Genomic DNA, 12406 nt, shown 5'->3' on the forward strand with positions numbered 1-12406 from the left:
TCAAGTATAAAATTCTAGAGAACCCTCACTAGGAAGAATGCTGCAAACTACTTTATCCTCATGGCTAATAAAGCATGCTGGTTTGCAATACGAAAATTTGGTATTTCTTGTGCATCTATTATCATCAAAATGCTACCCCAAGTAAAGGATAAATTAGTTACTACCTGCTAATTTTCTTTCCTTGAATCTCTCTCCAGACCAGTTCAGATACTTAGGTTTGTGCTGTCCTGCCAGCAGGTGGAGACTGAGAACTACTAAGTAGTACTAAGTAGTGATGCCATCCATTTGAATCCTGTGCTACTTCCTGGCCAGTCAATATTCACTATAACAAAGCAGTAGTGTAAAGGGAAATTAAAATTAAACTCCTCTAGGAACAAAATAATGTCTCAACACACAACAATTAATCAAAAGATATAGATCTCCGGACTAAAGATACAGCTGGAGGCAAATCAGACAAACGTAATGCTTCAGAAGATAACAAAAGACTGATGCAAAACAACAGGTGGGTTCTGGACTAGACTAGAGGGACTCAAGGAAAGAAAATTAGCAGGTAAGAACTAATTTACACTTGCCTATTGTCCCACCAGATCAGTCCAGATGCTTGGGATATACCATAGCAGCACTTTTGGCCTCAAGGGCTACATCACTTCAAGTTTGAACATCCAATTTGATGTAATGGATAAAAGAATGCATGAATGCCTATGTTATTGCTTTGAAACTTTCATGAGGCAAAAGTAAGGAGTGCTCTGCTCAAGAAGTAGTCTTACCCTTTGTGGAATGGACTTTCAAAATTTCTGGCTCTGGATAATCACAAATATAGGCAGAAGCAATAGCCTCTTTAACCCACCGAGCAACCATAGCTTTGGATGCTGCTTACCCTTTATGGACTCCTCCCAAAAGATCAAACAGCTTATCTGAATTTCTAATTTCCTACATTCTTTTAAGATACGCCTTTAGCATTCAAAAAATATCTACAGTAATTTGTGCAAGACAACAGCATTTCCCTCAAGTTTAATCTCATGTAAAATATGTAAGAAGACAGTTTGATTCAGATGAAAAGATGCCACTTTGGGAAGAAAAGATGGAACTGGAATAAGTACAACCTTTTCTCTACTAAGCACCATGAGAGGTTCCCAACCAAACAAGGCCTGCAATTCTGAAATCCAACTAGCCAGACAAATGACTACAAGAAACACAGTCTTAACATATTTTAAAGAAGCAGACTCAAGAGATTCAAAAGGAGCCTGAACTAAGATAGACAAAACCAAGGAGAAACCACTGGCTGAGAGGTGGACTGAGAGTTTTAACACTGCAGAAAAAAATGTATTACTTCCTAATGAGAGGTGAAGCACTTACACTTTATAAGACCTCTTAAACAGGATAAAGCAGCCAGTTGAATCTTCAAGGAGGCAAGCACCAACCTTTTGTCCAATCCACATTGAAAAACAAAAAAATCCAAAATACCTGGGATGGAGGAATGAAGGGGAAAAATACATATATTGTGATACCAATCTTCAAAGATCCTCCAAAGATCTTTCAAAGATCGACCTTTTTCAAGAATACAACAAGATAAATTTCACTTTACCCAAATAGCCTTTGTTCTTCAACCTCACCCTATTAAGAGCCAAGCCATAAGACAAAATGGAGCCATGTCTGTAAGCTTATCAGACCTGGAACCAACAGCCCCTAGAGAAAGAGGATCTTCCACTTTCAGATGCATGAAGTCTCTGTACCAGTCCAGACTATTAGCACAACTAGACTAGATGTCTTTATATCCTCTGAATAACCCTACTTGTCAATGGCCACAGTGGAAACACATACAAGTACCAACCTAGGCAAAGGTTGAATTAGAGCATCTATTCCTGCCAACTTCCAATCCTTTCACCAATTTAAAATGGCAGAACTTTTGCATTCTGACCTGTTGCCATGAAATCAATTACAGGGTGACCCCAATGGCATACCGCTTTCAAGAAGGCATCTCCTACTTGTCTCCATTTTCCTGGATCTATGGAATTCTGTTGTACCTATATTCCCTTCATGACAGGCCCCATTGGAGATTTAATAATGGTAATTTACCAATTGTATCTAAGGCAATGTGGGGAAAACTGAGGCCACCCCTGTTGATACTGGGTGGGACTCTTGGTTAGGGTCTATATACTTATTGTGGACAGTGTAGCGCAGACTTTTCTGACTGTTTTCACTTGCTTTGTATTATTCTTTGTGTCCAAGTCCGCTTGGTGGCATCTTTCATGACAGTGTCCTGGGTGTGGTTCTATGCTGGATTCTTTTCTTAATACCCCAGTAGCTGTCCCTGATCTCTTTCTTGTTTCTCTTTGATGACATTTGGGGAGCATGAACTTATAATGGGAGGTCCCCCTGTTCACGATATATTGTTTTTATTACTAGCCAGTATTATTATAGACATCGTACTTGTGTACAGGGACATCCTCCTGTTCTGTGACTGCTAGAACCTTGATTGTCCTCACTTTACCCCCCTGTATGAAGTGACTGAAACAGTTGGCACGTCCGATTTAACCCTATTGTTTCCTCTTTTCCTAATAGTGACCCACCCGGGTGGAAATGTTATAGGGGGCGTGGGACATCTGTTTTCACATTAGCAGCATTGCCCCTGGCCAGGACAATCCTTGTGGGGCCAGCAGTCTCCTATCCCTGTGCTGTCAACACCCAGGTTGCTGCTGCTCTAGTTTCTATCCTTCAGAAGCTATCTAAGAAAGTTGAAATACCGAATGTAACCCCATCGTCCACAGTAGTAGATTCTGTCCCAGCCGCTGGGGCTTCTTTATATGATTATTGCAATAAATGGACCGTAGGCACTAAAGACCTTTCTGTCCAGTGGCCAGTATGGGGCTCTTTAAGTAAGTCCAATTTGGTAGCTCTAAAGATTTGGATAGAAGCAATGAAAAAGAAAGAGTAAATTAGGCAGAAGCATTTGGGCATGTTTAAGTTGTTGTATTCAGTAGCGCAGAGACTTTGATGTGTAGATCAGACGGGATTAAGCACGGGACCTCCAGTTTAATCTGTGTGCACTTATGCTGTCCATTCCTCCTGCAGCCCCGATAGCAACCCTTTGGTTTGTCAGACAGACCTGTCCTGTCAGTCAGCCTGTTACGCTTAATGCTCCTCTTATACAGAGGCAGGAGAGAGGAGGTGTATATTCAGTATCATGTATGGTTCAGGACAGCGGCTTCTTATTGCTCATGCCTCACAGGCTGTAATGGCATTGTCCACCCTCTGTATTCATCATCTCACCATCTCTTTTTTCCTCTTCCTTTTTCTCAACTCTCAACCTTCAACATTTCCTTCCTTCCATTCAACCATCTCCTCTCTATCTGAGTACATCTCGCCTTCGTCGCAGTCGTCATACCTCTCCTACTCTTCTCCTGCTCTCCGCTGGGGACATTAATCCCAATCCTGGTCCTCCACATCTGCTCTCATCCTATTTGTGCAGGTCACACCGTGATATCTCCAATCTAATTTCTGTTCCTCTCCTCCCCCCTTCTTCCCTGCCTTTCTCTTGCGCTCAGTGGAATGCCTGCTCTGTCTGTAACAAACTTTCCTACATCCATGACCTCTTTATCTCTCGTACGCTCCATCTGCTTGCCCTAACTGAAACTTGGCTTTGCCCTGAAGACTCTGCTTCAGTCGCGGCCCTCTGCCATAGAGGTTATCTTTTCTCTCATACTCCTCGCCCGGTTGGCTGTAGAGGTGGTGTTGGGCTACTACTTTCAACCTCTTGTAGATTTCAACCTCTTCTTCCACCTCAGTCTCACTGTTTTTCCTTCTTTCGAAGTCCACTCCATCCGTCTATTTGCTCCTCTGCCTCTCCGAGTAGCAGTCATTTATCGATCCCCTGATAAGTCCCTTTCTTCCTTTCTCACTGACTTTGATGACTGGCTTTCCTTCTTTCTTGAACCTTCATCTCCTTCCCTCATTCTTGGGGATTTTAACATTCATGCTAATGATCCCTCTGACTCTTATGCTTCTCAGTTTCTTGCTTTAACATCCTCTTTCAATCTTCAACTGTGCTCCACTGCCCCCACTCACCAGAACGGCCACTGTCTTGATCTTATCCTCTTCTCAAACTGTTCACTCTCCAGTTTCTGTGCCTCAACTCTTCCCCTCTCTGACCATCATCTGATAACTTTCACACTTAAACACTCTCCTCCCCAGTCCTGTCCAATCTTAACCAATACATTTAGGAATCTTCAGGCTATTGACCCTTCTACTCTGTCCTCCAGTGTTTCAAATCTCTTCTCTACCACTATGTTATCCAAGTCTGTCAATGAGGCTGTCTTTTCCTATAATACTATTCTCTCCTCTGCTCTGAACACTCTCGCTCCTCCCATTCCCTGTTCTGTAAAACGTACCAAACCTGCTACCTATGTTCGTGTGCCCGCTCTGCCGAACGCCTTTGGCTGGAATCCCGTGCCCATGCTGACTTCATGCATTTCAAATTCTTGCTGACCTCCTTCCAGTCTGCTCTTTTACTTGCCAAACAGGACTATTACATCCAGTTGACAAATTCTCTTGGCTCAAACCCACGACGTCTCTTTGCCACACTGAACTCTCTCCTCAAATTGCCTTCACCTCCAGCTCCCCCTTCACTTTCTCCCCAGACTCTGGCTGAGTACTTTCATGATAAGGTTCACAAGATTAGACTTGAATTCTCAACCAGATCACCTCCACTTCTCCTTCCCTTAGTCCATTCTCTCAACCCTCCAACCCCTGCCTCCTTTTCTTCCTTTTCTGAAATCACTGAAGAGGAAACTACACATCTTCTTTCCTCCTCGAAACTAACTACCTGTTCCTCTGATCCTATTCCCACCCATCTACTTAACACTATTTCTCCTTCTGTCATCCCTTTTATCTGTCATATCCTCAATCTTTCACTTTCCAATGCGACTGTTCCTGATGCCTTCAAACATGCCATAGTCACACCACTCCTTAAAAAACCTTCATTGGACCCTACCTGTCCTTCCAACTATCGCCCCATCTCCCTCCTCCCTTTCCTATCCAAGATACTTGAACGTGCTGGTCACTGCCATTGCCTTGACTTTCTTTCATCTCAAACTATTCTTGATCCACTTCAATCTGGCTTTCGCCCCCTTAATTCAACTGAAACAGTGCTTGTTAAAATCTCCAATGATCTGTTCCTGGCCAGATCCAAAGATCTCTATTCTATCCTCATCCTTCTCGATCTATCTGCTGCTTTTGACACTGTTGATCACAGCCTACTCCTTGATATGCTGTCCTCACTTGGATTTTAGGGCTCCGTTCATTCCTGGTTTTCTTCTTATCTCTCCCAGCGTACCTTTAGTGTATACTCTAGTGGATCCTCCTCTACTTCTATCCCACTGTCAGTTGGTGTACCTCAGGGATCTGTCCTGGGACCTCTTCTTTTCTCCATCTATACTTCTTCCCTTGGTACTCTGATATCATCCCATGGTTTTCACTATCATCTTTATGCTGACGACTCCCAGATCTACCTCTCTACACCAGAAATCTCAGCCGAACTCCAGGCCAAAGTATCAGCCTGCCTGTCTGACATTGCTGCCTGGATGTCTCAGCGCCATCTGAAACTAAACAATGACCAAGACTGAGCTTCTTATCTTTCCCCCTAAACCAACCTCTCCTCTTCCCCCATTCTCTATTTCTGTAGATAACACTCTCATCCTTCCTGTCTCATCAGTTCGTAACCTTGGGGTCATCTTCGACTCCTCCCTCTCCTTCTCTGCACATATTCAGCAGACTGCTAAAACCTGTCATTTCTTTCTGTATAATATCACCAAAATCCGCCCTTTCCTTTCTGAGCACACTACCAGAATCCTCATCCACACTCTTATCATCTGTCGCTTAGACTATTGCAACTTGCTTCTTACAGGTCTCCCACTTAGCCATCTCTCTCCTCTTCAATCTGTTCAAAATTCTGCTGCACGACTAATATTCCGCCAGTGTCGTTATGCACATATTAGCCCTCTCCTCATGTCACTTCACTGGCTTCCTATCCATTTCCGCATACAGTTCAAACTCCTCTTATTGACTTATAAGTGCATTCACTCTGCAGCTCCTCAGTACCTCTCCACTCTCATCTCTCCCTACATTCCTCCCCGGGAACTCCGTTCACTGGGTAAATCTCTCTCCCTTCTCCTCCACCGCTAACTCCACACTCCGTTCCTTTTATCTTGCTGCAACATATGCCTGGAATAGTCTTCCTGAGCCGGTACATCAAGCTCCATCTCTGGCCGTCTTCTAATCTAAGCTAAAAGCCCACCTTTTTGATGCTGCTTTTAACTCCTAATCCTTATTCACTTGTTCAGAACCCTTATTTTATCATCCTCACTTTAATATTCCCTTATCTCTTGTTTGTCCTGTTTGTCTGTCCTAATTAGATTGTAAGCTCTGTCGAGCAGGGACTGTCTCTTCATGTTCAAGTGTTTCCAAAGTATATGGCATTAAGAGAATAGCCAGTGGTAGCTGTGTAGTCCTTTGTATAGAGAAACTTTGTGATACATCCTGAGCCATTGTAGAAGGAAACAGTTTTTTCATTGATGATTCTGCAGCTGCTGAGGCTGTTGGATTTGCAGCTTGGGCTGTTGCACTAATGCTCATTATGTAGAATGGTCCTATGGCTTAGAGGAGCTCAGAAAGATAGAGAGAGAGAGAGCAATTAAAAATTTCATGTTTTTGGAATCCCCAGATGCAGTGGAATAGTGGATGTTAGCAGATAAATATCTCTTTTGGGACAGTGTTTTGCTGGTTTTGGTCACTATATGTTTGGCAGCGGCTAAATGTATGTGAAAATGTGTCAGAGATCTAGAATGATAATGTGGACTGGAGTGAAGGTGTGATTCTGATAATTTACCCAGTAGAAGTAAAAGGAATACAGTGGTGGAAATAAGTATTTGATCCCTTGCTGATTTTGTAAGTTTGCCCACTGACAAAGACATGAGCAGCCCATAATTGAAGGGTAGGTTATTGGTAACAGTGAGAGATAGCACATCACAAATTAAATCCGGAAAATCACATTGTGGAAAGTATATGAATTTATTTGCATTCTGCAGAGGGAAATAAGTATTTAATCCCTCTGGCAAACAAGACCTAATACTTGGTGGCAAAACCCTTGTTGGCAAGCACAGCGGTCAGACGTCTTCTGTAGTTGATGATGAGGTTTGCACACATGTCAGGAGGAATTTTGGTCCACTCCTCTTTGCAGATCATCTCTAAATCATTAAGAGTTCTGGGCTGTCGCTTGGCAACTCGCAGCTTCAGCTCCCTCCATAAGTTTTCAATGGGATTAAGGTCTGGTGACTGGCTAGGCCACTCCATGACCCTAATGTGCTTCTTCCTGAGCCACTCCTTTGTTGCCTTGGCTGTATGTTTTGGGTCATTGTCGTGCTGGAAGACCCAGCCACGACCCATTTTTAAGGCCCTGGCGGAGGGAAGGAGGTTGTCACTCAGAATTGTACGGTACATGGCCCCATCCATTCTCCCATTGATGCGGTGAAGTAGTCCTGTGCCCTTAGCAGAGAAACACCCCCAAAACATAACATTTCCACCTCCATGCTTGACAGTGGGGACGGTGTTCTTTGGGTCATAGGCAGCATTTCTCTTCCTCCAAACACGGCGAGTTGAGTTCATGCCAAAGAGCTCAATTTTTGTCTCATCTGACCACAGCACCTTCTCCCAATCACTCTCGGCATCATCCAGGTGTTCACTGGCAAACTTCAGACGGGCCGTCACATGTGCCTTCCGGAGCAGGGGGACCTTGCGGGCACTGCAGGATTGCAATCCGTTATGTCGTAATGTGTTACCAATGGTTTTCGTGGTGACAGTGGTCCCAGCTGCCTTGAGATCATTGACAAGTTCCCCCCTTGTAGTTGTAGGCTGATTTCTAACCTTCCTCATGATCAAGGATACCCCACGAGGTGAGATTTTGCGTGGAGCCCCAGATCTTTGTCGATTGACAGTCATTTTGTACTTCTTCCATTTTCTTACTATGGCACCAACAGTTGTCTCCTTCTCGCCCAGCGTCTTACTGATGGTTTTGTAGCCCATTCCAGCCTTGTGCAGGTGTATGATCTTGTCCCTGACATCCTTAGACAGCTCCTTGCTCTTGGCCATTTTGTAGAGGTTAGAGTCTGACTGATTCACTGAGTCTGTGGACAGGTGTCTTTCATACAGGTGACCATTGCCGACAGCTGTCTGTCATGCAGGTAACGAGTTGATTTGGAGCATCTACCTGGTCTGTAGGGGCCAGATCTCTTACTGGTTGGTGGGGGATCAAATACTTATTTCCCTCTGCAGAATGCAAATAAATTCATATACTTTCCACAATGTGATTTTCCGGATTTAATTTGTGATGTGCTATCTCTCACTGTTACCAATAACCTACCCTTCAATTATGGGCTGCTCATGTCTTTGTCAGTGGGCAAACTTACAAAATCAGCAAGGGATCAAATACTTATTTCCACCACTGTATATATAAATGAGACACGTATTATTCAAGAGAATGACATGGGCTTTTCTTTAATGTCACAAAAACAAAAGCAAAACCTCTCTTGTATAATCTGCAAAGTACTTCTTGTAATACTATATTTCTGTGGAGTGCAAACAGTACGTAAGAAAGGGAAAAGGCCTCTGCAACTACACCTCCACCCAACAGTGGCCGTGATGCCGATTACTGTCAGGAATGCCCCCCACGGTAGAAAATAGAAAAATATTTTCTACTATGGATTCGGCGTGCGCCAAATTTGGAATTACCGCTGGGTGTATGCACTACCACAGCGGCAGTGCTGATTTGCCGCATGCTACCCACATGTTAGCCCTCCTGCGCCTTTGTAAAAGAGCCTCTGAATGTTTTTCTTAATGTATTTTCTTTTTATTGTTATTGTTTAATTCTACAGTGCTTTTTCTTATCAAGGATTGTAGTTGTGCTTATGATTTGAAAATATATAAATATTAAATTAAAGTACATTGACCCAGATCATTATTTGTAGCACAATAACGTAATAAAACTAAAATCATTGTAGTGTTTCTTAGTCTTTTATTCTGTACATCTTCATCTTTTGTTTGCCAATCTCGGCTTTCCATTGTTTTCTTACTGAACATTTTCAGTATTTTGTTCTCTTTTGTACCATCTACCTATTTGTGATACATTAGACCGTATTTATCAATATAGAATCATGTATGTGTGTAGATTGTTATTTTATAATCTGCATACATATATGTTAAACTGCCCATGCTTAATCCATACTCCAACTCTCTGCATGCCCACTGGTAAAGTATATGACATCATGTCATAGCACATACTTCTACGCCAGTTGGCTATTCATAAAAGATCAGTTATAAAATTATCTTCTACACGAATAAGCTATCTATTGAAAGCACATAATCAGTGCTCAAGCATATGCAGGTATTCTCACTGAATATACAGGGTGAGGTTAAAAAAAGTAACCCCCTAGAGTTTTTTTTTTTGCTGGGATTTCAATGTGAAATTTTACGGCTTTATTTGTTTCTACTATCTACGCTTATCTGCTCAATGGAATGAAATTATCTTTAAACATGGCGATTATAGACTATTAGTGTGACCACCCAGTGATTTGTGCATGTTCAAAAATGTTTGCATTACTATTATTTGACACCTGTCCCCCCCAAGGATACCATCTTACTGTTAATAATGTCACAGTGATATAGATTTTTGTCTGGGGATCACTGTTGGAGGCCTATCACAAGCTCCACCCAAAGCCGCAAACAATCGCCAAACTCATGAAAGGGCTGCAGATGATCTGGGACAGTCTGCAACAGGGCCCAATTGACAAAGCTGTGAAAGACTTCCCAAAGCGACTGAAGGCATGTGTATAAGCTGGAGGTGGGCACTTTGAGCGAAATTCTGACACATTGTGAATTGTATTGTTTGAATGATGTTATTTTACTATGTTTTAGCTCGAACGTTTTTAACATGTAAAAATGGCTAGGTAGTAACGCTAAAATGTCAGTAACATCAACATAGCTTAAGTTAATTGAATAGTAATACATACAGTGGTGGAAATAAGTATTTGATCCCTTGCTGATTTTGTAAGTTTGCCCACTGACAAAGACATGAGCAGCCCATAATTGAAGGGTAGGTTATTGGTAACAGTGAGAGATAGCACATCACAAATTAAATCCGGAAAATCACATTGTGGAAAGTATATGAATTTATTTGCATTCTGCAGAGGGAAATAAGTATTTGATCCCCCACCAACCAGTAAGAGATCTGGCCCCTACAGACCAGGTAGATGCTCCAAATCAACTCGTTACCTGCATGACAGACAGCTGTCGGCAATGGTCACCTGTATGAAAGACACCTGTCCACAGACTCAGTGAATCAGTCAGACTCTAACCTCTACAAAATGGCCAAGAGCAAGGAGCTGTCTAAGGATGTCAGGGACAAGATCATACACCTGCACAAGGCTGGAATGGGCTACAAAACCATCAGTAAGACGCTGGGCGAGAAGGAGACAACTGTTGGTGCCATAGTAAGAAAATGGAAGAAGTACAAAATGACTGTCAATCGACAAAGATCTGGGGCTCCACGCAAAATCTCACCTCGTGGGGTATCCTTGATCATGAGGAAGGTTAGAAATCAGCCTACAACTACAAGGGGGGAACTTGTCAATGATCTCAAGGCAGCTGGGACCACTGTCACCACGAAAACCATTGGTAACACATTACGACATAACGGATTGCAATCCTGCAGTGCCCGCAAGGTCCCCCTGCTCCGGAAGGCACATGTGACGGCCCGTCTGAAGTTTGCCAGTGAACACCTGGATGATGCCGAGAGTGATTGGGAGAAGGTGCTGTGGTCAGATGAGACAAAAATTGAGCTCTTTGGCATGAACTCAACTCGCCGTGTTTGGAGGAAGAGAAATGCTGCCTATGACCCAAAGAACACTGTCCCCACTGTCAAGCATGGAGGTGGAAATGTTATGTTTTGGGGGTGTTTCTCTGCTAAGGGCACAGGACTACTTCACCGCATCAATGGGAGAATGGATGGGGCCATGTACCGTACAATTCTGAGTGACAACCTCCTTCCCTCCGCCAGGGCCTTAAAAATGGGTCGTGGCTGGGTCTTCCAGCACGACAATGACCCAAAACATACAGCCAAGGCAACAAAGGAGTGGCTCAGGAAGAAGCACATTAGGGTCATGGAGTGGCCTAGCCAGTCACCAGACCTTAATCCCATTGAAAACTTATGGAGGGAGCTGAAGCTGCGAGTTGCCAAGCGACAGCCCAGAACTCTTAATGATTTAGAGATGATCTGCAAAGAGGAGTGGACCAAAATTCCTCCTGACATGTGTGCAAACCTCATGATCAACTACAGAAGACGTCTGACCGCTGTGCTTGCCAACAAGGGTTTGCCACCAAGTATTAGGTCTTGTTTGCCAGAGGGATTAAATACTTATTTCCCTCTGCAGAATGCAAATAAATTCATATACTTTCCACAATGTGATTTTCCGGATTTAATTTGTGATGTGCTATCTCTCACTGTTACCAATAACCTACCCTTCAATTATGGGCTGCTCATGTCTTTGTCAGTGGGCAAACTTACAAAATCAGCAAGGGATCAAATACTTATTTCCACCACTGTAAGTATGATGACTAAATAAGCATGTAAAATTTCTCATTGAAATTCAAAGCGGTCGCTGAGAAAATGGAAAAAAACTCTTGGGGGTTATTTTTTTCTGCCTAGACCTGCACACCTGAATGGTGTATGAATAACTTATCTGCATATGTTTTTATGTTTGCCATCATTCTGAATACTGCCAGTTATTACTTTGAGGTGTTATGGCAACTAACAATATAACACTTTTATTAGAAGCATTTGGAGATGCATTGCTCCATGTGGAGGGGCATAATCGAATGGGGACGACAATCTCTAAGGCGACCATCTCTAAGGAAGTCCCGGCAAAGGGGCGGGGAAACCCGTATTATCAAAACAAGATGAACATCCCTCTTTTGTTTCGATAATACGTCAGGGACGCCCAAATCTCCACATTTAGGTCGACCTTAGAGATGGTCGACCTAAATGTTGAGATGGTCGAACTTAGAGATGGTCGTCCCTGGTTTTCGCCGATAATGGAAACCGAGGATGCCCATCTCAAAAATAACCAAATCCAAGCCCTTTGGTCATGGGAGGAGCCAGCATTTGTACTGCACTGGTCCCCCTCACATGCCAGGACACCAACCGGGCACCCTAGGGGGCACTGTAGTGGACTTCACAAATTGCTCCCAGCTGCATAGCTCCCTTACTTTTGGTGCTGAGCCCCCCCAACCCCCCCCAACCCCCCCCCCCAAAAAAAAATCCACTCCCCACAACTGTACACCACCACCATAGCCCTAAGGG

The 12406-nt window shown here is 43.3% G+C and overlaps 1 protein-coding gene across 2 annotated transcripts in view; it reads right to left on the reverse strand.

The window, feature by feature from the left end:
- The window catches only part of MCTP1 (multiple C2 and transmembrane domain containing 1), an 854885-nt gene that overhangs the window by 138516 nt on the left and 703963 nt on the right, over positions 1-12406 (reverse strand). The window lies entirely within an intron of this gene.

This window comes from Microcaecilia unicolor, chromosome 2 (genome assembly GCF_901765095.1).
Source record: "Microcaecilia unicolor chromosome 2, aMicUni1.1, whole genome shotgun sequence".
NCBI lineage: Eukaryota > Metazoa > Chordata > Amphibia > Gymnophiona > Siphonopidae > Microcaecilia > Microcaecilia unicolor.